This window comes from Nomascus leucogenys, chromosome 13 (assembly GCF_006542625.1).
Source record: "Nomascus leucogenys isolate Asia chromosome 13, Asia_NLE_v1, whole genome shotgun sequence".
Taxonomy (NCBI): domain Eukaryota; kingdom Metazoa; phylum Chordata; class Mammalia; order Primates; family Hylobatidae; genus Nomascus; species Nomascus leucogenys.
This window is the reverse complement of record NC_044393.1, coordinates 425277-448925: the sequence shown is the minus strand read 5'-3', so window position 1 is coordinate 448925 and position 23649 is coordinate 425277. Positions and strand designations below refer to the sequence as shown.

The 23649-nt window shown below is 55.0% G+C and overlaps 1 protein-coding gene across 1 annotated transcript in view; it reads right to left on the bottom strand.

Annotated features, from left to right (window-relative positions):
• Window positions 1-21061, bottom strand: part of ZBTB46 (zinc finger and BTB domain containing 46) — a 90066-nt gene extending 69005 nt beyond the window's left edge. The window contains exon 1 of the mRNA XM_030825261.1: window positions 20898-21061. The gene's annotated coding sequence lies outside the window, so the exon portion shown is untranslated. The remainder of the gene's footprint in view (window positions 1-20897) is intronic.
• Between the last annotated feature and the right edge of the window lie 2588 nt (window positions 21062-23649).

Sequence of the window (23649 nt, the reverse complement as noted above, 5' to 3'; positions counted from 1 at the left end):
ATTAAAACTGAGCAAAACCCAATTCCAGGAACATTAAAAATGCCAGTTACGTGGATGCTTAGAAGTTTATCAGAAATTAACGGGAAGAAATGAGAACAGAAAGCCCAGCCAGCCGTGTCTGCACAAGCTCACACACACCGACCACACTCAGGATAGGCACCAAAACCCTCCTTCCCCTCGCAAACCAAGGTCCTTATTTATAAAACACAAACGTAATCCTAGCACTTTGGGAGGCTGAGACAGGTGGATCATGTGAGATCAGGAGTTTGAGACCGTCCTGGCCAACATAACAAAACTCTGTCTTTACTAAAAATGCTAAAATTAGCCGGGCGTGGTAGCACGCACCTATAATCCCAGCTACTAGGGAGGCTGAGGCAGGAGAATTGTTTGAACATGGGAGGCAGAGGTTACAGTGAGCCGAGATTGTGCCACTGCACTCCAGTCTGGGCAACAGAGTGAGACTCTGTCTCAAAAAAACAAAATAAAAATAAAAATAAAACACAAACGCGACAGCGTGCCCACCAGCACAGATGCAAGGTAGGATGACGCCACGGGAAATCAGCACCCAGGAGGTGAACAGAGCGCGAACATGACAGCAATCTACGTTTCTCTTTCCTCACTCCTACGAGGAACTCCAGCAGCAGAGCCAGAGAACACCAGCCGGCGTCCGTACTCCACTCCCTTTCCTCACTCCTACGAGGAGCTCCAGCGGCAGAGCCGGAGAACACTGGAGGGCACCAGCCGGCGTCCATGCTCCACTCTCTTTGACTTTTCACAAACCCAACAGGCAGGCGAAGAGTCTGCCTCTCTGGGTCCCAGAACCCCACAGGATGGGCATGAGCCCCCCCTTCCCCCCACCCAGCCCACAGTGGCGAGTCTGAGTCCCAGAACCCCACAGGACAGGCATGAGCCCCCCCACTGCCCAGCCCACAGGGGCGAGTCTGGGTCCCAGAACCCCACAGGATGGGCATCAGCCCCCCGAAGGGCAAGAGACGACAACAGGTGGACGAGATGCGAGCCACCAGCCCACTAGGACCTCGGAGCTGCCATGGAGCGGGTCTCCCCGAAGAAGAGTCGAGCAGCTTTCCTGTCCCCAGCCCCACCCCACCTCTCATACAGAAGACGCTACAGCCCCAGGCCTCCCAGCTCTAACTTCCAGGAGCAGAAGTAAGTTCTTCCACAGGGCAGGAGGGGCCCTGGCAGGATACGACTGTCACCTCCTCTGAAAGTATTTCCAGGAAGCCCACTGTGCCCACGGCCATAGGCAACGCAGAGAGCAGGAAAATCTCGGGGTGCAGAGAGGGGGTGGCCCATAGGCAACGCAGAAAGCAGGAAAGTCTCGGGGTGCAGAGAGGGGGTGGCCCATAGGTGATGCAGAGAGCAGGAAAATCTCTGGGTGCAGAGAGGGGGCGGCCCACAGGTGACACAGGCAGCGGGCCCTGACCGCCGGGCCCGGCAGAGATCTGCACGTGTGAGAGTCAGCTCTGAGCTGGGCGACGGGCCAGCCGGCTCACCTTGCAGCCAGGTGAGCTCTACCCCGCTGGGAAGAGAGCTGCCGCTGTCTGACTCCCTGCCACACAAGGACTCAGGACACACTGGGCAGGTGAGCCATGCTGCAGGAACAAACCCCTTTCATCCAACTCTGCCATGAGACAAAATGTTAGAATCACAGCCTCTGCCACTAAGTAGCACATCTATTTCACCAACTCCCACTTTTCTACCAGGTCTGCCTCATATATTGTTCAGACCAAGTACTTGCCTGGGAAAAAAAACTAAAGTAAAAATAGCTCTTAGACTCCAAACAGGGAAGCATTAAAATATTCAGAAGAACTGACCCTGCAAATATTGAAACAAGGCTTTAGTGCTGACCCACCAAAGTAGCGGCGATCTTTTCGTAACAAAACTCTCACTAATAGGAAAACTCCAAATTCAGGCAAAATTTGCATCAACTTTTCCTATATAAAAAAAGAGAAGCAACAGTAAACTACATTTGCATTTTTAGTAAAAACTAAATGAAAATCAACTTGAAATAAGAAAATTAACGTTAAAATTTTTCACAAGGCCAGGCGAGGAGGCTCAGGCCTGTGATCCCAGCATTCTGGGAGGCCAAGGCGGGCGGATCACGAGGTCAGGAGATCGAGACCATCTTGGCTAACACGGTGAAACCCCGTCTCTACTAAAAATACAAAAAATTAGCCGGGCGATGTGGTGTGCGCCTATAATCCCAGTGCTTTGGGAGGTGGAGGCAGGCGAATCACAAGGTCAGGAGTTCAACGCCAGCCTGGCCAACATGTGGAAACCCCATCCCTAGTAAAAGAAATACAAAAAATTAGCTGGGTGTGGTGGCGCGTGCCTGTAATCCCAACTACTCGGGAGGCTGAGGCGGGAGAATCACTTGAACCCGGGAGGCAGGGGTTGCCATGAGCCAAGACCACGCCACTGCACTCCAGTCTGGTGACAGAGCCAGACTCCATCTCAAAACAAAAAACAAAACAAAACAAAAAAAAACCATGGCTGGGCGTGGTGGCTCACGCCTGTAATCCCAATACTTTTGAGAGGCCAAGGCAGGTGGATCATGAGGTCAAGAGATTGAGAGCATCCCGACCAACGTGGTGAAACCCCATCTTTACTAAAAATACAAAAAAAAGTATTAGCTGGGTGTGATGGCGTGCGCCTGTAGTACCAGCTACTTGGAAGGCTGAGGCAGGAGAATTGCTTGAACATGGAAGGCAGAGGTTGCAGTGAGCCGAGATCGCTCCACTATACTCCAGCCTGGTGACAGAGTGAGACTCAATCTCAAAAAAAAAAAAAAAAAAAAAAAAAAAAAAAACAGGCACCAAAATATGAAACAACCCGTGTTTTAAAATACTTTAAGTTGGGGCCAGGCACTGTGGCTCACACCTGTAATCCCAGCACTTTGGGAGGCTGAGGCGGGTGGATCATCTGAGGTCAAGAGTTCGAGACCAGCCTGGCCAACATGATGAAACCTCGTCTCTCCTGAAAATACAAAAATTAGCCGGGCATGGTGGAGCGCGCCTGTAATCCCAGCTATTCAGGGGGCTGAGGCAGGAGAATCACTTGAACCCAGGAGGCAGGGGTGGTAGTAAGCCGAGACTGTGCCACTATACTCCAGCCTGGAGACAGAGCAAGACTCCATCTCAAAAAAAAAAAAAAAAGAATAAATAAATAAATAGACAAATAAAATATATTAAGTTGGAAATTCCAATGTAAGCATTGTGGCTACACACCAGAGTAACTGCTCCCCTGCCACTGCCCTGCGGGGGTGAGTCCCAGCCCTCCTGCCTCTACCTGGTTCTACTGACGGCTCAGGCAGGAGTTCAAGGTCACAAGGATGCACCCAGCCAGACCTTCAGGTAGGAAATGTCACAGAACCAACAACTGATCCTTCAACAAATAAGTAGCACGAAACGGAGAGAAGAAATGCAACTTCAGGGACATCACCACCCACAAGCAGCGCGTGGCCCTCATCCCAACTCTGATTCAAGTAAAGCCACAGTGAAAATGTGCAGGCCACAGTCAAGAACGCTGAGCCCAGCCCAGCATCGTGACGCTGAGGAAGTGTTGTGGCGTGCCCAGATGCATGTAAGCCACACACAACGAAGCCCTTGAGGGTAAAACTGAGATTTGCTTTAAAATACTTGAGAGAAAAAACAGTGGGAAGGGCCAGGCGCAGTGGCTCACGCCTGTCATCTCAGCACTTTGGGAGACCGAGCGGGTGGATCACGAGGTCAGGAGATCAAAACCATCCTGGCTAACATCGTGAAACCCGGTCTCTACTAAAAATACAAAAAAATTAGCTAGACATGGCAGTGGGCGCCTATAGTCCCAACTACTGGGGAGGCTCAGGCAGGAGAATGGTATGAACTCGGGAGGCAGAGCTTGCAGTGAGCCGAGATCACGCCACTGCACTCCAGCCTGGGTGACAGAGCGAGACTCCGTCTCAAAAAAAAAAAAAAAGGAAAAAGAGAAAACAGTGGGAGAGAGTGGGAGAGATGAGTAAGACAAGAACAGAGCACTGGGGGTTCCCGCAGCCAGGCGACGTGGACATTCTCTCTAATTTTGTGTATGTTTGAAATGTTCCAAAATATGGCCGGGCACGGTGGCTCACACCTGTAATCCCAGCACTTTGGGAGGCAGAGGCAGGCGGATCATGAGGTCAGGAGATCAAGACCATCCTGGCCAACACGGTGAAACCCCGTCTCTACTAAAAAAATACAAAAAATTAGCCGGGCGTGGTGGCGGGCGCCTGTAGTCCCAGCTACTCCGGAGGCTGAGGCAGGAGAATGGCGGGAACCCGGGAGGCGGAGCTTGCAGTGAGCCGAGATCGCACCACTGCGCTCCAGCCGGGCGACAGAGCAAGACTCCGTCTCAAAAAAAGAAAAGAAAAGTTCCAAAGTAAGTTTTTAAAAATACAATTAGGTTTTAAAATAATATAACTTTTACAAAACTGGGAAAATATACAATCCAGCGATGCAAATGTGGTGAGAGAGAATCTCATCTGGAAACCCACAGGCAGCCCCACCCCTCAACAGGAGGCCCAAGACCTGCCTCTGCAGGGGGAGCCTGCCTCCTCCCACCCCCCAGGCAAGGGTCCTCATTTGGGGGTGACCTCCCAGAGGAGTGGAGCAAGCCTGGGCCTCAGGAGTCTGACTGTGGGTGACAAGCCACAGACACAGCCATGTCCACGTCGCACCATGGCCACCGCAGGCAACTTAGAATGCTCTTGACACTCACCCTACTTCAGAATTAGGAATATCAGATGCACCATTCACAATGCTATGTGCTAAATTAAAGTTCCACATGTTACTACCTCACAAACCAAACTTTCCTGAATTTTAGCAATGATATTTCAGTAGTTGCTACCCTTCATTTTCCAGGGATCTTACTGGATGCACTAAAAATGCTATTGTGAGCTGAAAATGGTCTCACATGCCTGGGGTCCCAGCTACTCAGGAAGCTGAGGCAGGAGGATTGCTTGAGCCCAGGACGTCGAGGCTGCAGTGAGCTGAGATCGCGCCACTACACTCCAGCCTGGATGACAGAGCAAGACCCTGTCTCAAAATAAACAAACAAAACGTGCTATTCTGAAAAGGGGCCACAGCTCACCAGCTGCTGAGAAGACACAAAAGGCGGAGAGCCCAAGTCTGAGCTGAAGGCACAGATGCAGTGGGCGCAGGTGCAGTGGGCACGAGTGCAGGTGCAGTGAGTGCAATGGGCGCAGGTGCAGTGGGTACAGGTGGGCACAGGTGCAGGTGGGTGCAGGTACAGTGGGTGCAGGTGGGCGCAGGTGCAGTGGACACAGATACAGTGGGTGCAGGTGGGCACAGGTGCAGTGGGCACAGATGGGCACAGGTGCAATGGGTGCAGGTGCAGTGGGCGCAGGTCAGCACAGGTGCAGTGGGTGCAGATGCAGTGGGCACAGGTGGGCACAGGTGCAGTGGGCGCAGGTGCAGTGGGCACAGGTGCAGTGAGAAAGGCAAAGAAGATGCCCAGAGGAGGGCCCGAGTCCTGCTTCGGATGGGGAGGCACAAGCAGCCGCTACACTCAGCTGCCCCTCTTGGCTCCATCTCTGCTCACCCCCAACATGACTCCCTCCCCACCCATCCCGTGTCTCTCCTCACAAGCTGGCAGGCTCACATCACCCAAGATACTCAAAGCGTCTCCCCCGTCTGCATAACCCAGCAAAGCAAGGACTCCATGAGCTGCTGTGTACCCAGGCCAGGAACCCGACCTGCCACAGGCCCAGGGCTGCGTGCACACTGGCTGAATGCATTAGCTAATATTTTGGTGACGCTGGTTACTTGCCACCTCTGCTGTAAATAACAGCAGCGTCAAGGATACAGTGGCCACGAGAGGTGGCAGCTGCTGATGCGTGGAGAAGCCTCCACAGAGAAATACGTGTGGAAGACACATCAAGAAAACCCAAGCTCTGATGCTGTTAAGGGCTGAAATGTGTCTGCTGAAGTCCTAAACCTGCAAATGTGACCTTATTTGGAAATAGGGTCTTTGCAAATATAATCGAGTTAAGATGAGGTCATAGTGGATTAGGGCAGGCCCTCACCCAATAGGACCAGCTTCCTTAAAAGAAAAGGAAAAGGCCGGGCCAGGCGCGGTGGCTCACGCCTACAATCCCAGCACTTTGGAAGGCCGAGGCGGGCAGATCATCTGAGGTTAGGAGTTCGAGACCAGCCTGACCAACATGGAGAAACCCCGTCTCTACTAAAAATATAAAACTAGCCGGGCGTGGTGGCGCATGCCTGTAATCCCAGCTACTCAGGAAGGCTGAGGCAGGAGAATCACTTGAACCCAGGAGGCAGAGGTTGCGCTGAGCCAAGATCACACCACTGCACTCCAGCCTGGGCAACAAGAGCGAAACTCGGTCACAAAAAAAAAAAAAAAAAGAAAGAAAAGGAAAGGGCCAGATGTGGTGGCCCATGCCTGTAATCCCAGCTTTTGGGGAGGCAGAGGCAGGAGGATCGCTTGAGCCCAGCATGGGCCACATAGGGAGACGCTGTCTCTACAAAAAGTAAAAAAATTAGCCAGCTATGATGGTGCGTTCTTGCAGTCCCAGATACTTGGGAGGCTGAGGCGAGAGGATCCTTGAGTCTGGGAGAAGGAAGCTACAGTGAGCTGTGTTTGTGCCACTGTACTCCAGCCTGGCCCAGACAGTGAGATCCTGTCTCAAGAAAAAAGAAAAAGAAAAAGAGGCTGGGTGCAGTGGCTCGGGCTTGTAATCCCAGCTCTTCAGGAGGCCGAGGTGGGCGGATCACCTGAGGTCAGGAATTCGAGACCAGCCTGGGCAACATGGTAAAACCCTGTACCTACCAAAAATACAAAAAATTAGTCAGGCGTGGTAGCACACGCCTGTAATCCCAGCTACTTGGACGGCTGAGGCAGGAGACTCGCTTAAACCTGGGAGGTGGAGGCTGCAATGAGCTGAGATGGTGCCACTACACTCCAGCCTGGGCGGCAGCGTGAGACTGTCTCAAAAAAAAAAAAAAAAAAAAAAAAGGAAGAAGAAAGAAGAGGAAATCTGGACACCCGCAGGGGAGACTGTGTGAAGACAGAGGCAGAGGCTGGAGTGAGGCGTCTACAAGCTGAGAGGCACCAGGGACTGTGGTCAACGCCTGCAGCTAAAGAGGCAGGAGGACTCTCCCCTGGAGCCTTGGGAGGAAGGGTGGCCCCGTCCACCCCAATGCTGGGCGTCAGCCTCCAGCCCTGTGACAGAATAAGTCTCTACCGTTTTCAGCCACTCAGGCCATGGTCCTGCGTAACACAGCCCCAGGAACTCGCCCAAACAGCAAGCTCACCTACAGAGACTCCACGGCCCCACACTCTGAGTGGTGGCACTGGGGGTCTTCACCCAGGATTCACATGGTCTCATCCACCAGGGCCCCTGCCTTTTGAGTCTACAGTTTTGATGTGCACTGCAAGGGGCCCTTTGTAGAGCTGGACAAGGGCGCTGGGGTGAGAGCCACTGGCACCATCCACGCTCCCCTGCCAGGTGAGGCATGCCCTGACCATGGTCCTGCTGGAAAGCACGTGGCAAAGCCACCCGGAAACCAGATGCAAAGCCCAGAGGCCCTCGGCGCAGCCCCTGCAACCAAGTCACAGTCCCCTCCAGCTGGGCTGCATAAGGAGGGCCAACCCCGGGTCTTCGTGAGGAGAGCAGCGCAGTGCCACCCCGCAGTCAGTTCTGCAGAGGGAGAGTGGGCCAGGCCAGCGCGGACCCCCAGGGCGTGTTCTACAGCAACAGTGGCCACAGCTCCGGCCAACACCTGGGCACTTGCCATCTCTCCTGATAGTTATGTGTTCATGTCAGCGTGTCAAGAAAAGCATCACTGGCTAGTCGCGGTGGCTCATGCCTGTCATCCCAGCACTTTGGGAGGCCAAGGCGGGCAGATCACGAGGTCAGGAGTTCAAGACCAGCCTGACCAACATGGTGAAACCCCATCTCTACTACGGAATACAAAAATTAGCCAGGCATGGTAGTGTGTGCCTGTAATCTCAGCTACTCTGGAGGCTGAGGCAGGAGAATCGCTTGAACCCGGGAGATGGAGGTTGCAGTGAGCTGAGATCGCGCCACTGCACTCCAGCCTGGATGACAGAGCGAGACTGTCTGAGGAGAGGAGAGGACTGGGAAGGGGAGGGGAGGGGAGGGGAGAGGAGGGGAGGGGAGGAGAGGAGAAGAGCAGAGCAGAGCAGAGCATCACTGAGACACCTACTCATGACTTCCTGGATACACTTCCTTCTTAAGACAAGGCAAAAATCAGGTGAAATACAAAATAAGGTTGTTATCAATGATATTAAGCGAACAGAGAGAGCATCCGGGACGCTAATGGATGCTGCCTGCTGGCTTTGCTCCCTCCAGGAGCGCATCCCGAAGAAGACAAGCCAGCCCTCGCCAGGGTGCAGGTGTGTGTCTCACTCCCACCCTTCCTGACCCTGCGTCTCAGGCTCACCCAGAGGCGTCTGTGATCACAACTCTGCTTCCTGTGAGGGCTCTGCCATGGGCACTCGACATGGCCTTACACAGACACAGGGTCCCCCAGACGATGGGACCTCCTACCCTCCCTTCTCCCAAGCTCTCTGGCAATTTCCACACTGAAGAGGCAAAAACAGCAACAGTGCCCCAGGGGCCAGACCAGAGGCAAACGGATTAAAAAGACCACTTCTCGGCCTCCCTGAATGTTCCTGCAACGTCTAGTGAAATCCAGTGAGCAGCCGTGAAAATGGCTTTAACTAGATGGGATATCAGAGTGAGTGCCACCTCGTAACTCCCTGCCTCACTCCGCCAACAAGTAAAAAAAACAACTGGGACGCTGGGAGCACTGACACCCGCTTTGTCCATCATGGGACATGCATTTCACCGTCCAGCAGAGGGTGTCTGCTAATGACTTCCGAAAAGTTCTTCAAAACACTTCTTCTGAAGTACAGAACAAGTCTACATACAAACTAAAATAAAAACAATGAAATACTATAGATGTCTTTCCATGTATCACCGTAGGCAGCGAAACATAACCATTTATTTCCTCAGGCAAAAACATGCAAACTCCCAGTGTATGACGTTAGCAACGTATAACCAAGAAAAGAAAACAAAAGTCATAAAAACAGTAAACAGGCACACTTTTTGTTTGTTTGTTTGAGACAAAGTCTCGCTCTGTCGCCCAGGCTGGAGTGCAGTGGCACGATCTCAGCTCACTGCAAGCTCTGCCTCCCGGGTTCACGCCATTCTCCAACCTCAGCCTCCTGAGTAGCTGGGACTACAGGCACCCGCCACCACACCCAGCTAATTTTGTTTTTTTGTATTTTTAGTAGAGATGGGGTTTCACTGTGTTAGCCAGGATGGTCTCGATCTCCTGACCTTGTGATCCGCCTGCCTCGGCCTCCCAAAGTGCTGGGATTACAGGCATGAGACACCGCGTCCGGCCAATGTAAACAGGCACGCTTTTTAAGAAGTATATATATATATATATATATATATATATATATATATATTTTTTTTTTTTTTTTGAGACAGAGTTTTGCTCTTGTTGCCCAAGCTGGAGTGCAGTGGTGCAATCTCGGCTCACACAACCCCCACCTCCCCAGTTCAAGTGATTCTCCTGCCTCAGCCTCCCAAGTAGCTAGATTACAGGCATGTGCCACCATGCCCGGCTAATTTTGTATTTTTGGTAGAGACGGGGTTTCTCCATGTTGGTCAGGTTGATCTCAAACTCCCGACCTCAGGTGATCCGCCCACCTGGGCCTTCCAAAGTGCTGGGATTACAGGCGTGAGCCACCACACCCAGCCTATTTATTATTTTTTTAGATGGAGCCTCACACTGTTGCCCAGGCTGGAGTGCCATGGCATGATCTCGGCTCACTGCAATCTCTGCTTCCCAGGTTCAAGCAATTCTCCTGCCTCAGCCTCCCAAAGAGCTGGGACTACAGGTGTCTGCCCCCATGCATGGCTAAACTCACTGCAATCTCTGCTTCCCGGGTTCAAGCGATTCTCCTGCCTCAGCCTCCCAAATAGCTGGGACTACAGGTGTCTGCCCCCATGCATGGCTAATTTTTTTTTTTTTTTAGATGGAGTTTCGCTCTCGTTGCCCAGGCTAGAGTGCAATGGCACGATCTCAGCTCACTGCAACCTCCACCTCCCAGGTTCAAGACATTCTCCTGCCTCAGCCTCCCAAGTAGCTGGGATTACAGGCATGCGCCATCACGCCCAGCTAATTTTTGTATTTTTAGTAGAGATGGGGTTTCACCATGTTGGCCAGGATGGTCTCAATCTCTTGACCTCATGATCCGCCTGCCTCAGCCTCCCAAAGTATTACAGGCGTGAGCCACTGCGCCCAGCCTTTTTTTTTTTTTTTTTTTTTTAGTAGAGACAGGGCTTCACTATGTTGGCCAGGCCAAACTCCTAACCTCAGGATCCACCCACCTCAGCCTCCCAAAGTGCTGGGATTACAGGTCTGAGCACTGTACCTGGCCATTATTATTACTATTATTATTTTTTATTTTAGAGAGGGTCCTGCTGTGTTGCCCAGGGTGGCCTTAAACTCCTGGGCTCCAACGATCCTCCTGCCTCGGCCTCCTGAGCAGCTGGGACTACAAGCAGGCACGCTTTTTTTTTTTTTTTTTTTTTTTTTTTCTGAGACAGAGTTTCCCTCTTGTTGCCCAGGCTGGAATGCAATGGCACGCTCTCAGCTCACTGCAATCTCCACCTCCCGGGTTCAAGTGATTCTCCTGCCTCAGCCTCCCAAGTAGCTGGGATTACAGGTGTGTGCCACCACACACAGCTAATTTTTTTTGTGTGTATATTTTTAGTATAAATGGGGTTTCACCATGTCAGCCAGGCTAGTCTCAAACTCCTGACCTCAGGTGATCCGCCCACCTCAGCCTCCCAAAGTGCTGGGATTACAGGTGTGAGCTACCATGTCCAGTCCAGGCTCACTTTTAATAATGTGATGCTAAACAGGAATACTTAAAGTACAGAGTGACATTAACCTGAAATGTTTCATTCACTTTGGACAAAAACAACAGCCACTGTTTAGGAAGCACCGAGGCGGTTTTAAATATCCTAACTCCCTTAATTTCCCTTCAGAAATAAAAACCTTTGTGATATCACTAACAATTCTCAGAGCACAAGGCTGTCCCACAGCCTGCCCCAAGCACTTACTCACCAGGAAAACCCAGCCAGTCACTCAGCACACTGCGAGAACTTACACCTTTAACTTCCTCTATCTAAGAAGCTTTTTGCAGGAAAAATTACCATCTGTGCTTTTACTCAATAGTGAGCTCTTACCATTAACATTTTAGAAACACGAACACAGCCCTGATCAAGCAGAACCGATACACTCCCGAAACAGGCAGAAAATCCTAAACACACTTGCAGCACCAGCCAGCAAAGCTGCACTCACAGCGTCGGGGACCGGAGGTGGCTGGGAGAACTGGGAATAAACGACGGGACACACGTCCAGCCTTCCTCAGTTCAAGCGCCCTGAATTCACCCACCAGCACACCCATGGGGGAGACAGGCACTTTTGTATGTGACACGGGCCCCCAATGAGGAAAGCCTGGGGTGCTCTCCCTAGAGCTGACACGTGTACATGCAAAACCCAGCCCTGGGACTGAGGGGCTCTAGGCCCCGACAGAGGAGCACAGGAGGCCTGTTCCATTTCAGTGCAACGGGTTCCGTGATTGGCCAAGGCTGGGCTCAGTCCTACACCAGACTGACAGCTTCCTCACCCTCCCACGCTTGGGTTTAAAGACATGTCCACAGGAAGATGCACCATCAGTGAACGGCTGCTGTTAGGAGAAACAGGAACAGCACCGACCACACGGTGAGCACGGGACACGGCCAACCTGGCAAGCACGAAAACATGAGAGAGTGGAGCCTACGGTGAGTCTCGGAATTCCAGACCACGGGCCAGGCGTTATGGCTCACACCTGTCATCCCAGCACTTTGGGAGGCTGAGGCAGGATGAATGCTTGAGCCCAGGAGTTTGAGACCAGCCTGGGCAACACAGCGAGACCCTGTCTGTACAAAACATATTTTAAAAATGGAAACAAAAAGTCAGGAGCGGCGGCACACACCTGTCATCCCAGCACTTTGGGAAGCCAAGGCGGGTGGATCACTTAAGCTCAGGAGTTCGAGACCAGCCTGGGCAACATGGACAAACCCATCTCTACTATTCAAGACCAGTGCGGGCAACATAGACAAACCCCGTCTCTACTAAAACTTAAAAAAAAAAATTAGCTGGGCATGGTGGCGTGCACCTGTGATCCCAGTTACTTAGGAGGCTGAGACAGCAGGAGAATCGCTTGAAACCGAGAGGTGGAGGTTGCAGTGAGCCAAGACTGCACCACTGCACTCCAGCCTGAGTGACAGAGTGAGACTCCATCTCAAAAATAAATAAATAAAAGAAAAATAAAAATGGGAACAAAAGGCCAGGCACAGTGGCTCACTGTCATCCCGGTACTTTGGGGGTTCAAGGTGGGCAGATGGGGGTGCACTTGTGCTCAGGAGTTCAAGACCAGCGTGGGCAACATGGCAAAACCTGGTCTCTACTAAAAAAAATACAAAAATTAGCAGGTTGTGGTGGCACACGCCTATAATCCTAGCTACTCAGGAGGCTGAGGCACAAGAATCACTTGAGCCCAGGAAGCAGAGGTTGCAGTAAGCCGAGATCATGCCACTGCATTCCAGCCTGAGCGACAGAGTGAGACCCTGTCTCAGAAAAATTAAAAAATAAATAAATAAAATGAAATAAAAATAAAATTTAAAAATTGGCCGGGTGTGGTGGTGCGTGCTTGTAGTCCCAGGTACTCAGGAGGCAGAGGTGGCAGGATCGCCTGAGCCCAGGTTGAGGCCGCAGTGAGCCATGACTGTGCCACTGCACTCCAGCCTGGGCAACAGAGCGAGGCCCCTTCTCAAAAAAAAATTAAATAATTCAGACCAGAAAAAAGGACAATACCCACTGTCACACTGCATCCCTGACCACACACTTCCCAGAACAAGTTTTCTCATTGTCGTGTCTTCCAATTCCTTTTCCTCTGTCCTGATTCCTGTCCTGACCTTTGTCCTCTAGGAACCGTGTGTGTGTGTGTGTGTGTGTGTGTGTGTGTGTGTGTGTGTGTGTGTGTTCTTTGGGACTGCTCCGTTTTCTGTTTGTAAAGGGAGATGGAAACCGTGGAATGGGCTCCCCACAAGACTAACGTAAACGACCAGATTACACCTGAGAAGTGGAGATTTTGAGTGCAGAGAGGAGGCTGTAGGCGAATCAAGGCTTCTTTAGAGACCAGAGGCTCAGGGCAGGGTCGCTGGCCAAAGTCCTCTGTTTCCTTGAATGGATAACAAGCAGACACGTCCCACCTAAGCATCAGGACCACCTTAGAGGTTGAGCGCCTCCGATCTGCAACTGACCGAGCCGGTCTCCCTGAAGCATGGGAAATCCCGAGTATTGTGGGTCTGCAGATTCCACGCTGAAATCGGAGGAGGAAGAAACGGGCTGAACCTGGACAAACAAGTGCCTTCTTCAGCCAGTTTGTTCTCCACCCCAAAGGAGCTGAATAATCGCTACTTCTTTCGAAAATACCTAAACTGGCTTTGAACTTGCCAAATAAAAGGATACTGCCATTCACCGGATTCAATAATTTAAATGGCATGGAAAGAGAACACCCATTTTATTCGAAAAGGGCCACACCGAGACAAGAAACTACAGACCATGTTGTCTCGAAAGCTAATTTAGCAAATATCAGAAAAACTCACTTGTCGGTTGCCACATAAGCCCTGAACCACGCCCTTTTTCCTGAAAGCTCAGGGTCTGCAGGACAACTCAGCGGTTCTAATCCCACCCAAAATTTCATGTGGCCAAGGAACACTTACCGCCTTCCCCCCACCCCCGTTCTTCTGGGTGCTCCGAGAGTACTGTACCCCCACCTCACCATCATCAAACCCTCCCTCCCCCATCTTCCCATGACTGCACCCCCATCTCACCATCATCAAACCCTCCCTCCATCTTCCCATCACTGCACCCCATCTCACTGTCATCAAACCCTCCCTCCATCTTCCCATCACTGTACCCCCATCTCACCGTCATCAAACCGTCCCTCCCCCATCTTCCCATCACTGCACCCCCATCTCACCGTCATCAAACCCTCCCTCCATCTTCCCATCACTGCACCATCTCACCATCATCAAACCCTCCCTCCATCTTCCCATCACTGCACCCCCATCTCACCGTCATCAAACCCTCCCTCCATCTTCCCATCACTGCACCCCCATCTCACCGTCATCAAACCCTCCCTCCCCCATCTTCCCATCACTGCACCCCCATCTCACCGTCATCAAACCCTCCCTCCATCTTCCCATCACTGCACCCCCATCTCACCATCATCAAACCCTCCCTCCCCCATCTTCCCATCACTGCACCCCCATCTCACCACCATCAAACCCTCCCTCCCCCATCTTCCCATCACTGCACCCCCATCTCACCGTCATCAAACCCTCCTTCCCCCATCTTCCCATCACTGCACCCCCATCTCACCATCATCAAACCCTCTCTCCCCCATCTTCCCATCACTGCACCCCCATCTCACCGTCATCAAACCCTCCCTCCCCCATCTTCCCATCACTGCACCCCCATCTCACCGTCATCAAACCCTCCCTCCCCCATCTTCCCATCACTGTACCCCCATCTCACCGTCATCAAACCCTCCCTCCCCCATCTTCCCATCACTGCACCCCCATCTCACCGTCATCAAACCCTCCCTCCCCCATCTTTCCATCACTGCACCCCCATCTCACCGTCATCAAACCCTCCCTCCCCCGTCTTCCCATCACTGCACCCCCATCTCACTATCATCAAACCCTTCCTGGCTGGGTGCGGTAGCTCATGCCTGTAATCCCAGCACTTTGGGAGGCCAAGGCAGGTGGATCACTTGAGGTCAGGAGTTCAAGACCAGCCTGGCCAACATGATGAAACCCCGTCTCTACTAAAAATACAAAAATTAGCCGGGCGTGGTGGCGGATGCCCATAATCCCAGCTTCCAGGGAGGCCGAGGCAGGAGATTCGCTTGAACCTGGGAGGCGGAGGTTGTAATGAGCCGAGATCTCCTCACTGCACTCCAGCCTGGGGGACAGAACAAGACTCCGTCTCAAAAAAAAAAAAAAAAAACCCTCCCTCCCTCCCGCCCACCATCTCACTACCATCAAACCCCTCCCTCCCCCTTCCCAGGGCCAGTTGTCCCCACGCTGCACAAACAGCCCTGGGCACTTTGTGCCAACAACTCTGTTTTCTGGTTCTATCCTTGCACTTGCTGTTCCTCTAACCAGAATGGCCTTGCTCCACTTCTCAGCCTCTGCAAAGCAGCTGGCTATGGCCAATGAGTGGATTACGAGTGTGTTTCTAGAAAGCCTGTGTGTCTGGATGTGCCCCTCTACAGCCCAGAAATCAACCACCAGGCCTTCGAGTTTCTTCGTAACTCAGAAGCTTCTAATCTCTGTGACTTTTTGTGGGATTCTTTCAGCGAAGTCAGCTGGGAAAGCGGCTAATCAACACTGCGACAGGTAATGCTTAGCTTGGGCCAGCTTCTCGTTCTTCTGCCCAGTTAAGAGCCATAGTTTTGCTCCTGACACCCCAGCGGATAAGGAAAGCCTCCATCCATCCGGCAGGTGACCCACACTAAGAAGACTTGCCCAGAGTAACGTGGGCCACGCGGTCCAGGTGTGTCCACCTCTCACAAAGGCAGCTGTCAACACCGGGAGTTCCTAAGCCCTCTGCACGTAGCCCAAGGCACAGCGGTGCCCCTCTCCACATCTCCACAGAGGAGCACCGACGCAGGCCTCGTGTGCAGCGATATGCCAGCGAACGGGCACAGGGGAGCACCTGCGCAGGCCTTGTGTGCAGCGATATGCCAGCGAACGGGCACGGGAGCACCTGCACAGGCCTCATGTGCAGCGATATGCCAGCGAATGGGAAGGCTTTCTGTGCAAAGAGGCTTCATTTTCTTCATTTTCTTCAGAGTGGTTGGAAGAGATAACGTGATGCATTTTTGTAAACGAAAATGTCTTACTAGGCCGGGCGCGGTGGCTCATGCTTGTAATCCCAGCACTTTGGGAGGCCGAGGCGGGCGGATCACGAGGTCAGGAGATCGAGACCACGGTGAAACCCCGTCTCTACTAAAAATACAAAAAATTAGCCGGGCGTGGTGGCGGGCACCTGTAGTCCCAGCTACTCGGAGAGGCCGAGGCAGGAGAATGGCGTGAACCCGGGAGGCGGAGCTTGCAGTGAGCCGAGATCGCGCCACTGCACTCCAGCCTGGGTGACAGAGCGAGACTCCGTCTCAAAAAAAAAAAAAAAAAGTCTCACAAACAAAAAAGTATTTGTGTGTCCCATGCAAGCAGCAATGCTGCCTGACTTTCAGATAAATGAAGACATTTTTAGAAACTGATTGTTCACACACACATGTGGCTCTTTTCCATTTTGGGGGAAACTGAGAAGGACTGAGGCTAGCTAGTAAGTCAGAGATGCTCAAAGAGAAACCAAGAGGAGCCCGGGGGCAACACCTGGGCTGACAATGACAGGGCCAGAGAAGAAAAGCTTCAGCCGGGCGCGGTGGCTCATGCCTGTAATCCCAGCACTTTGGGAGGCCGAGGCGAGTGAATCACGAGGTCAGGAAATCGAGACCATCCTGACTAACACGGTGAAACACCATCTCTACTAAAAAGAAAAAAATACAAAAAATTAGCCGGGCGTGGTGGCGGGCGCCTGTAGTCCCAGCTACTAGGGAGGCTGAGGCAGGGGAATGGGGTGAACCCAGGAGGCGGAGCTTGCAGTGAGCCGAGATGGCGCCACTGCACTCCAGCCTGGGCGACAGAGCGAGACTCCCTCTCAAAAAAAGAAATGCTTCACGGATGACTTTTCCAAAAAGACAGCGAGTGTCCTTGGGAAGGCATTATGTGTGCTGAACCAAGTCTTCAGAAGGTAAACTGCTCCTCATGCCTACCCCCACAGCTGACCAGCTCCCAAAAGCTGCCTCCTACGTATGGTGGCCCTGCCCTCTGGCCAGCAATCTGCTCTCCGAGAAGCGGGGGTTGGAATATGACTCGCTCCACCAGGACTGGACAACTGCCAGGTCTGGAACCGTGCGGGTGGATCTCCGAGTGGACCCCCTTCCCTCGAGTCACCTTTGGGCTCCGGTGCCACTCCCCACAGCAGTCTACACAGCAGTCCAGGCACCCTCCTCCCAGCCTTGGGCTGTTTCTCACCAGCCTCTGCCACCACACTGGGTCACATCAGTGGTTTCTGTGTGCCCCCAACCCATCTCCGTGGGAACTTTGTCACCAACCTGGCCCAAAGTCTGGTCCATGGCAGGCCCTCAGTAACACCAAAGAACTGTCATGAATAGGAAACCCTGAGTGTCTCTCCAGTAAGACGCAAAAGCACATCTGTCAAAACACAAAAGATCTGCAAATGCTTTTGAAAAATACACTAATGTTTCTCAACTTTCTATTCTAAAATAGCTATGGTAGCAAATTTTTAATCCAGATAATGATGTTTAGAAGCATTGAATAATTTTAAATTGTAAATTAGAGTAAAACGGCACTGCTGATACTCAACTATGCAACAGAACTATTCAACAGAAAACTCTGCATAAATCATACTTAGGTCAAATTTCACTGGTTTCATTTGTTTTTATGCTTTAACAGGACAATGTTTTATTTGTTTATTTATTACTTAATTTTATTGTTTTAGAGACAAGGCCTCGCTCTGTTGCCCAGGCTGGAGTCCAGTGGCGCAATCATAGTTCATTGTAGCCTCAAACTCCCGCCTCAGCCTCCCAAAGCACTGGGATTACAGGCGTGAGCCACCACGCCCAGCCTCAGAACCACTTTTAGGTTGTTAAAAAACATCCTTTCTCTTTTCCATCTATAAACACCACCATTGGGGCCCTTTGTCATCACCAGCAAACCAGAACACCAAGCCTGGGTCTGTATATGTGAGGCACTCAAAGTGTCTAAGTGATAACAGAAAAGCAGGAAAATCCCTCCCATGGACCCCATGGCCTAAGACCCCAGCACTCTGCACAAGTTCACAGCTACGCCGGAGCCGCGGCAGACGGCAGCAGGACCACAATCAGGATAAGGCGGCTGCCTCTCAAAGCCCTGAATAAGTCTGTGGCCTTAATAGAGATTTTTATTCAAACATTTATTCTTAGGAGTCAGGCCATTCAAGCAAACTTAGCAGCAACAAGATGAATTTTTCCCCCAGGGGAAGGGACAGATTCAAAGGGTATTTTTTTTTAATCTGCTAGAAAAACCAGTAGAGGCAAGTATCAACCATCACTCAAGGTCACTCGTGAGACTTCCAGGTAAAACATGCAAAGTCCAGGGAGAAGCGGCAGCCTGAATTTTTACGAGAACGGAACCTGGGCAAGAACACGAAGTCCCAGGACAGGGAACCTACCATGGCAGACACCGTGACACTGGGTGTGGGGATGGGAAGGGGCGATGACTTCTAGACCTTTCCTCTCACTTTAACTCAGCAGTGGAGCGGGTGCCTGGGCACCAGTCACGGCAATGGGAGCAACCAGCTCCAGTTCTCGGGCTGTGGCGCCGTCTAGGCACGGTGCACGAAGTGGGTCTCCTGGGCTCTGAGAGGCCGGGCTAAGACCTCTGATGGAGAACAGAGCACTGGAGCTGCACCGCTGTCCCAGAAACACAGGCCACAGGGACAGAGTGGCCCAATTTCCCTTAATTTAAAAACCTCACGTCAGGGCAGTGTTGGAAAGTTCACTCTGCTAAAATTTACTTCAGTGTTTGTAAATAATACATTGTGTGACAATAACTGTGTACCCTCCACGGCGTTTCCTCTAAATCCTTGGAGCAGTTTCACCGTTCACAGCGTTTACCTCCTGACCTCTGTGACCACCAGGGGCTGGGGAGGGACGGAGGGCGCAGGGCACTGGGTCAGCCTGGCCCTGGTGGAACTGACCTGGGGGCCCTTAGGTAACGGTCCACCCAACCCGAACATCCGAAACAGGAGTGGCACTCAGGTCTGAGCACAGAACGACTCATCCTCACACAAAACTGCTAACCCCGAACAGAAATCACCTCATCTAAGCAAAAGAAAACTCTCACGTTCAGGATAATGCTGTCAGTGAAAGGCTTAATTAAATGCTTGTCCCCAGGCTGGCCTGAAGGCAAGGCGGAATTTTGGATTTCTAAACACCGCAAAGTGAGTGCATTCCACCTCCCAAGGAGAAATTCGACAGTAACTCCCCAGCCCTCTTCCTTTAGTTACGGAAAAGAAGATGTCTAGCTTTTTAGGGGGCACAGTGTGTAAGTTCCCACCTAAATTTGCAGTAACTTGTGCCCAAGTACTCCCCTCACTCCTCCGTTCTTTCTGCAGTAGTAACCAGGCTGAGGTGCCCAAAGGTGTCAGTTGGAAACACGTAAAACGCACCGAGCAGAAAGGTTCTACTCTGATAAATACTGTCGCTTCATTATTCATGTGAAAAACCCCTTCTATACATTTCCTTTTGATGAACGAACTATTTTCCACTCTTGTAGAGTGAAACAGTGCCTTGCAGAGGCAGCGTGAGTGCCAGCAGCAGAGATGTATCCAGTCTGTTACCCAAACGGGAAGTTAGCTCTGGTAATAGAGGCAATATGAAAGATTCTACAATCGATACAATTAAAATGCCCGTGAGTTCTCGGTGGCGCACAGGTGTCTGCGCCCAGGCCGTGCGCTAAACACATTTCTAATTAGCATTTCTTTAAACAATGCTGATCACAATCTTGCCACCGTAATCCACTCCAAATGCATCGCTGAGATTGCAGCACGGAAAGCGAGAGGAAATTCGCTGCGAATCTCAGTCAAACTTTCTTTTGTTTATATTTCTTCGCTGTCAGAAAATATCCGTTCTTCGCCCCATCTGGTCTGTGCCCTGGCTCCTCGGTCCAGCCCTATTGTGTGTGCTTCGTTAAACCTACAAACAGCGAATCTGTCAGCGGGGCCAGGGGAACCCCAACTAGCCGGTGCCCTCCCTCTGGAGCAGAGAATTCCCCGTTTGCCTTCGGGATTGAGTTGTCAGACACCGGCTCGCGCTCCCCCGCGAAACTGACATGTCTATTTACAGAGAAACAAAGACGCTGCTCGCAGCGGACCCCGCTTCCTCCGCGCGCCCCGTCCGCCCCGCGCGCCCCGAGCCCTCCGCGCCCCTCGCCGCCCCGCCCCGAGGCCCCTGCGCCCCGGTTCGGCCGGCGATTAAGATGGAGACCAGGCCGGCGCCCGGCGTCCGGGGAGACAATGATCCCCCGGCCCCAGGGCGCCGGGACCCGCCCGCGCCCACCTCCCGCAGTTCCGACTCTTGGCAAACTCGGCGCGGGCGGCTCCGGGTGCGGCTGGGCTGTGCCGGCGGGGGGCGCGGGCGGGGGGCGCCAGGACGCCCCCGGGCTGCCTCGGGGCCAGGCGTTGACGCAGCAGAAATTACCAGCTGGAAAATTCCCCTCTCGGAGGTGCCGGAGAGGGAGCGCGGCGGCGGCGGGAGGTGCCGGGGGCCGAGGGGCCGGGGCAGCCCAGCCGCCTCCGCGCGCAGCCCCGCGGGGAACCCGCGCCGCCTCCGCGCGCCCCGCCCCGCGCTGCCGGCCTGGGGGGCACCCGCGGGGGTCGGGCCGGGGTCTCCGCCGCCGCCCCCGGAGCCCGCGCCGCAGCCGGGAGCGCCGATGGCCCCCGGGAGGGCGCCCCCGCGGGGCGGGGCGTGGCGGGGCGGCCGGCGGCGGGGGCGCGCCCGGGCTCGCAGCAGCCCCGGCTCCCGGCTCCCGGCTCGGCCCCCGCCGCGATGCGCCCGCCCGGCCGCGCGGACAATGAGCCGGCGCCGCTTACCTGTGACCCCATGGGGCGCGGGCGAGGGCGGGCGCCGCGGCCGCCGGGCCGGCGCCGGTGATCGCCGCCGCCGCCGGGCGGGCGCTGCGTCCGGGCGGGTCCGAGGTGCGCGCTCGCCGGGGCTGCTCGGTCCGTCCGTCCGTCCGTCGGTCCGTCAGGCCGGCGCGCGCCCCCGCGCCCGCGCCAACCCCGCGGCCCCCGCCGCGCGCGCGCGCGCCCCGCCCGCGGACCCTGACCCCGCCCCCCGGCGCGCGCCCGGCCGCCGCTGATTGGCCCGCGCCGCGCCCCGGCCGCGGCCACCGCCCCGGGCCCCGCCCACGCCGGCCCGGCCGCCGGCCCCGCCCCTCGCTCGGCCCCGGGCGCCGCGCCGCGGGGTCGCAGGGGGCCGCGCCGGGGGTCCGTTCTCCCCCCTGCGGGCGGCCGGACAGCGGAAGTGCGGGCTGGAGCTCGCTGGGCATTGTGGGAAGCCCCCTCCCCTGGGCTGGCGGGGGGCTGGGGCGGCGCGGCGCGGGGGTCCCCCGGCCCCGGCTGCGCCCTTGCCCCGCGAGCGCGGAGCAGCCTGGAAACCACCCCACGGGAGCGGCTACCCCGGCGAGGGCACCCGGTCCCTTCCCGGGCCGCGCACCGGGCGCTGCCCACGCGCAGGTTCCTCGGGGGCGCGCGGGTGCCCAGGTCACTGGCCGTCCCCGCGCCCGACGCGCCGTTGCGCTGCGCGCGTCTCGCAAACTTGGCGACTCCCCCAGCCCGGCCGGGCATCAACGCGGGCCGCTCGCGGTGCGGAAAAGGCGCCCCCAAGGAAGGCTACCCGGGGCGCGGGGTCCGGAAGGGCCTGGGCACCGCGCGCGCCCACCCTCGGGGTCCTCGGCGCACCTGGAGATCGGCGCACCTCGGGCGCGGGCCTCGTGGGGGTGCCCGCCAGTGGGGCTCGCTTTTGGCTGACTAGGAGCACCGGCGGCCGCACGTGGGTCCCTCCCGTCGTGTCGTCTGCGGGGGACGAACGGCTCCGGGAGGGGGCGGGAACCAGCCGCCCGGGCCTCGCCCCAGCCCCGATCCGAACGGCCCGGGACGCGTCTCCACCACTCGGCGCCCGGACTCTGCACGTCGCTTCTCGCCTCCGCCGTCCTCAGCCCTCGGGCGGGTGTAGTGGGAAGCGCGGCCCCACATTCCTGGCCGGCCTGCGCGGGGGTAAAGGCCACCTCGCTTCCTCTCCCCGGGCGCGGCGGCGGGAAGGGAGGTGAGCCTGTGGCCGGCAGCCGCGCGAGGGAGTCGAGCCCGGCCCGGCCAACCAATGGGGAGGCGCCCGGGCCGTCCAGCCTGCCTCCCTGCGGGCCCAGCGCGGCGGATTCCTCGGGAGGTGGGAGGCGGCGGCCCTATGGGTGCTTTCAAATCAGGATGTGTGAGGCGCATTCAGGAGCGGCAGTGGGAGGCGGCTGAGGGCTCTCCATGAGTGAGCAAAGGCGAGCGAGGTCTGGCTGCCGGGACCAACGCCTGGGACACTCCATTACTGCCGTCGCGGGCGCCTGGAAATGGCTGTGCAGACACCCCCTTCCCATTCCCTCGCCAAGGTCGCCGGGATGGCACTGCGGCCCAGGAAGCCCCGTTCCCGGCCTACCTCGCGCAGCACCCTCTCGGTGGCACTGCCTGGTCTGGTCTGAAACTGCAGGCCCAGCGTCACCGACCTTCGGGAGGTGGGGGCTGAGCACAACCACCCTGAGAAGAGGCGGCTTCCAGGAGGGTCTGGCGGGTCATGTGCCTCCCCCTTGGAGGGAACAGAGAGCACTGCCTGCAGGAGCCCCCACCTGCCCACCCAGAGCCCCAGTTGTACCCCACGGAGGAAAGGAGGGCTGGGGAGACAGGAGAGCTCGGGCCCACTCAGCCAAAGCAAGGAGGACCAGAGCCCCGATGCCTGCCCCAGGAGCCTCCCGCAGAGCCTGCCCACGCTCTCCTGCGCAAAAGAGAACCCCAGTCTTTCCCAAGATGTCTGGACCTCCCTAGACAGCCTCCAAGGAGAGCAGTGTTGATGGTTTGCCATGTCCGTTGTCCATGCAGGGATGGAGAGCAGCAGCAGCTGCCTGGCGGAACACACAGTGGCACTCAGTCCTCGCTTAGGAGGCCTGCCCGTAAGAACCAAGCCTTGATCTCACCACGACCCAGGCCAACCCCACCTGCCAGGTTAGGGCTGCCTGTCTTGGTAGAAACTTGCTGAGGGCCAAGCGCTGTGGCTCACGCCTGTAATCCCAGCACTTTGGGAGGCCGAGGCAGGCGGATCACGAGGTCAGGAGATCGAGACCATCCTGGCTAACACGGTGAAACCCCGTCTCTACTAAAAATACAAAAAATTAGCTGGGCGTGGTGGCAGGCGCCTGTAGTCCCAGCTACTCGGGAGGCTGAGGCAGGAGAATGGTGTGAACCCAGGAGGCGGAGCTTGCAGTGAGCCAAGTTCATGCCACTGCACTCCAGCCTGGGCAACAGAGCAAGACTCTGTCTCAAAAAAGAAAAAAACAGAAATGTGCTGAGTTCTAGAATGAGCCGGGCGGATGAGGCTCTGGGCCCTCTCTCACCTGGGAGTCCCACTCCTCCCCCCTACCCCCTCGGCAACACTGCCAGTGACTGGGGACGGAGACTCCTGACTTTTCTGCTCCAAGAACCAACAGAAGGTCAAGCAGCCTGGAGATGAAGCCAGTATGTCAAAAAGGAAGAACCAAGACCAGTCTCAGAGACAGCGCCCTGATTAAGTCCTGCCTAAAGCCCA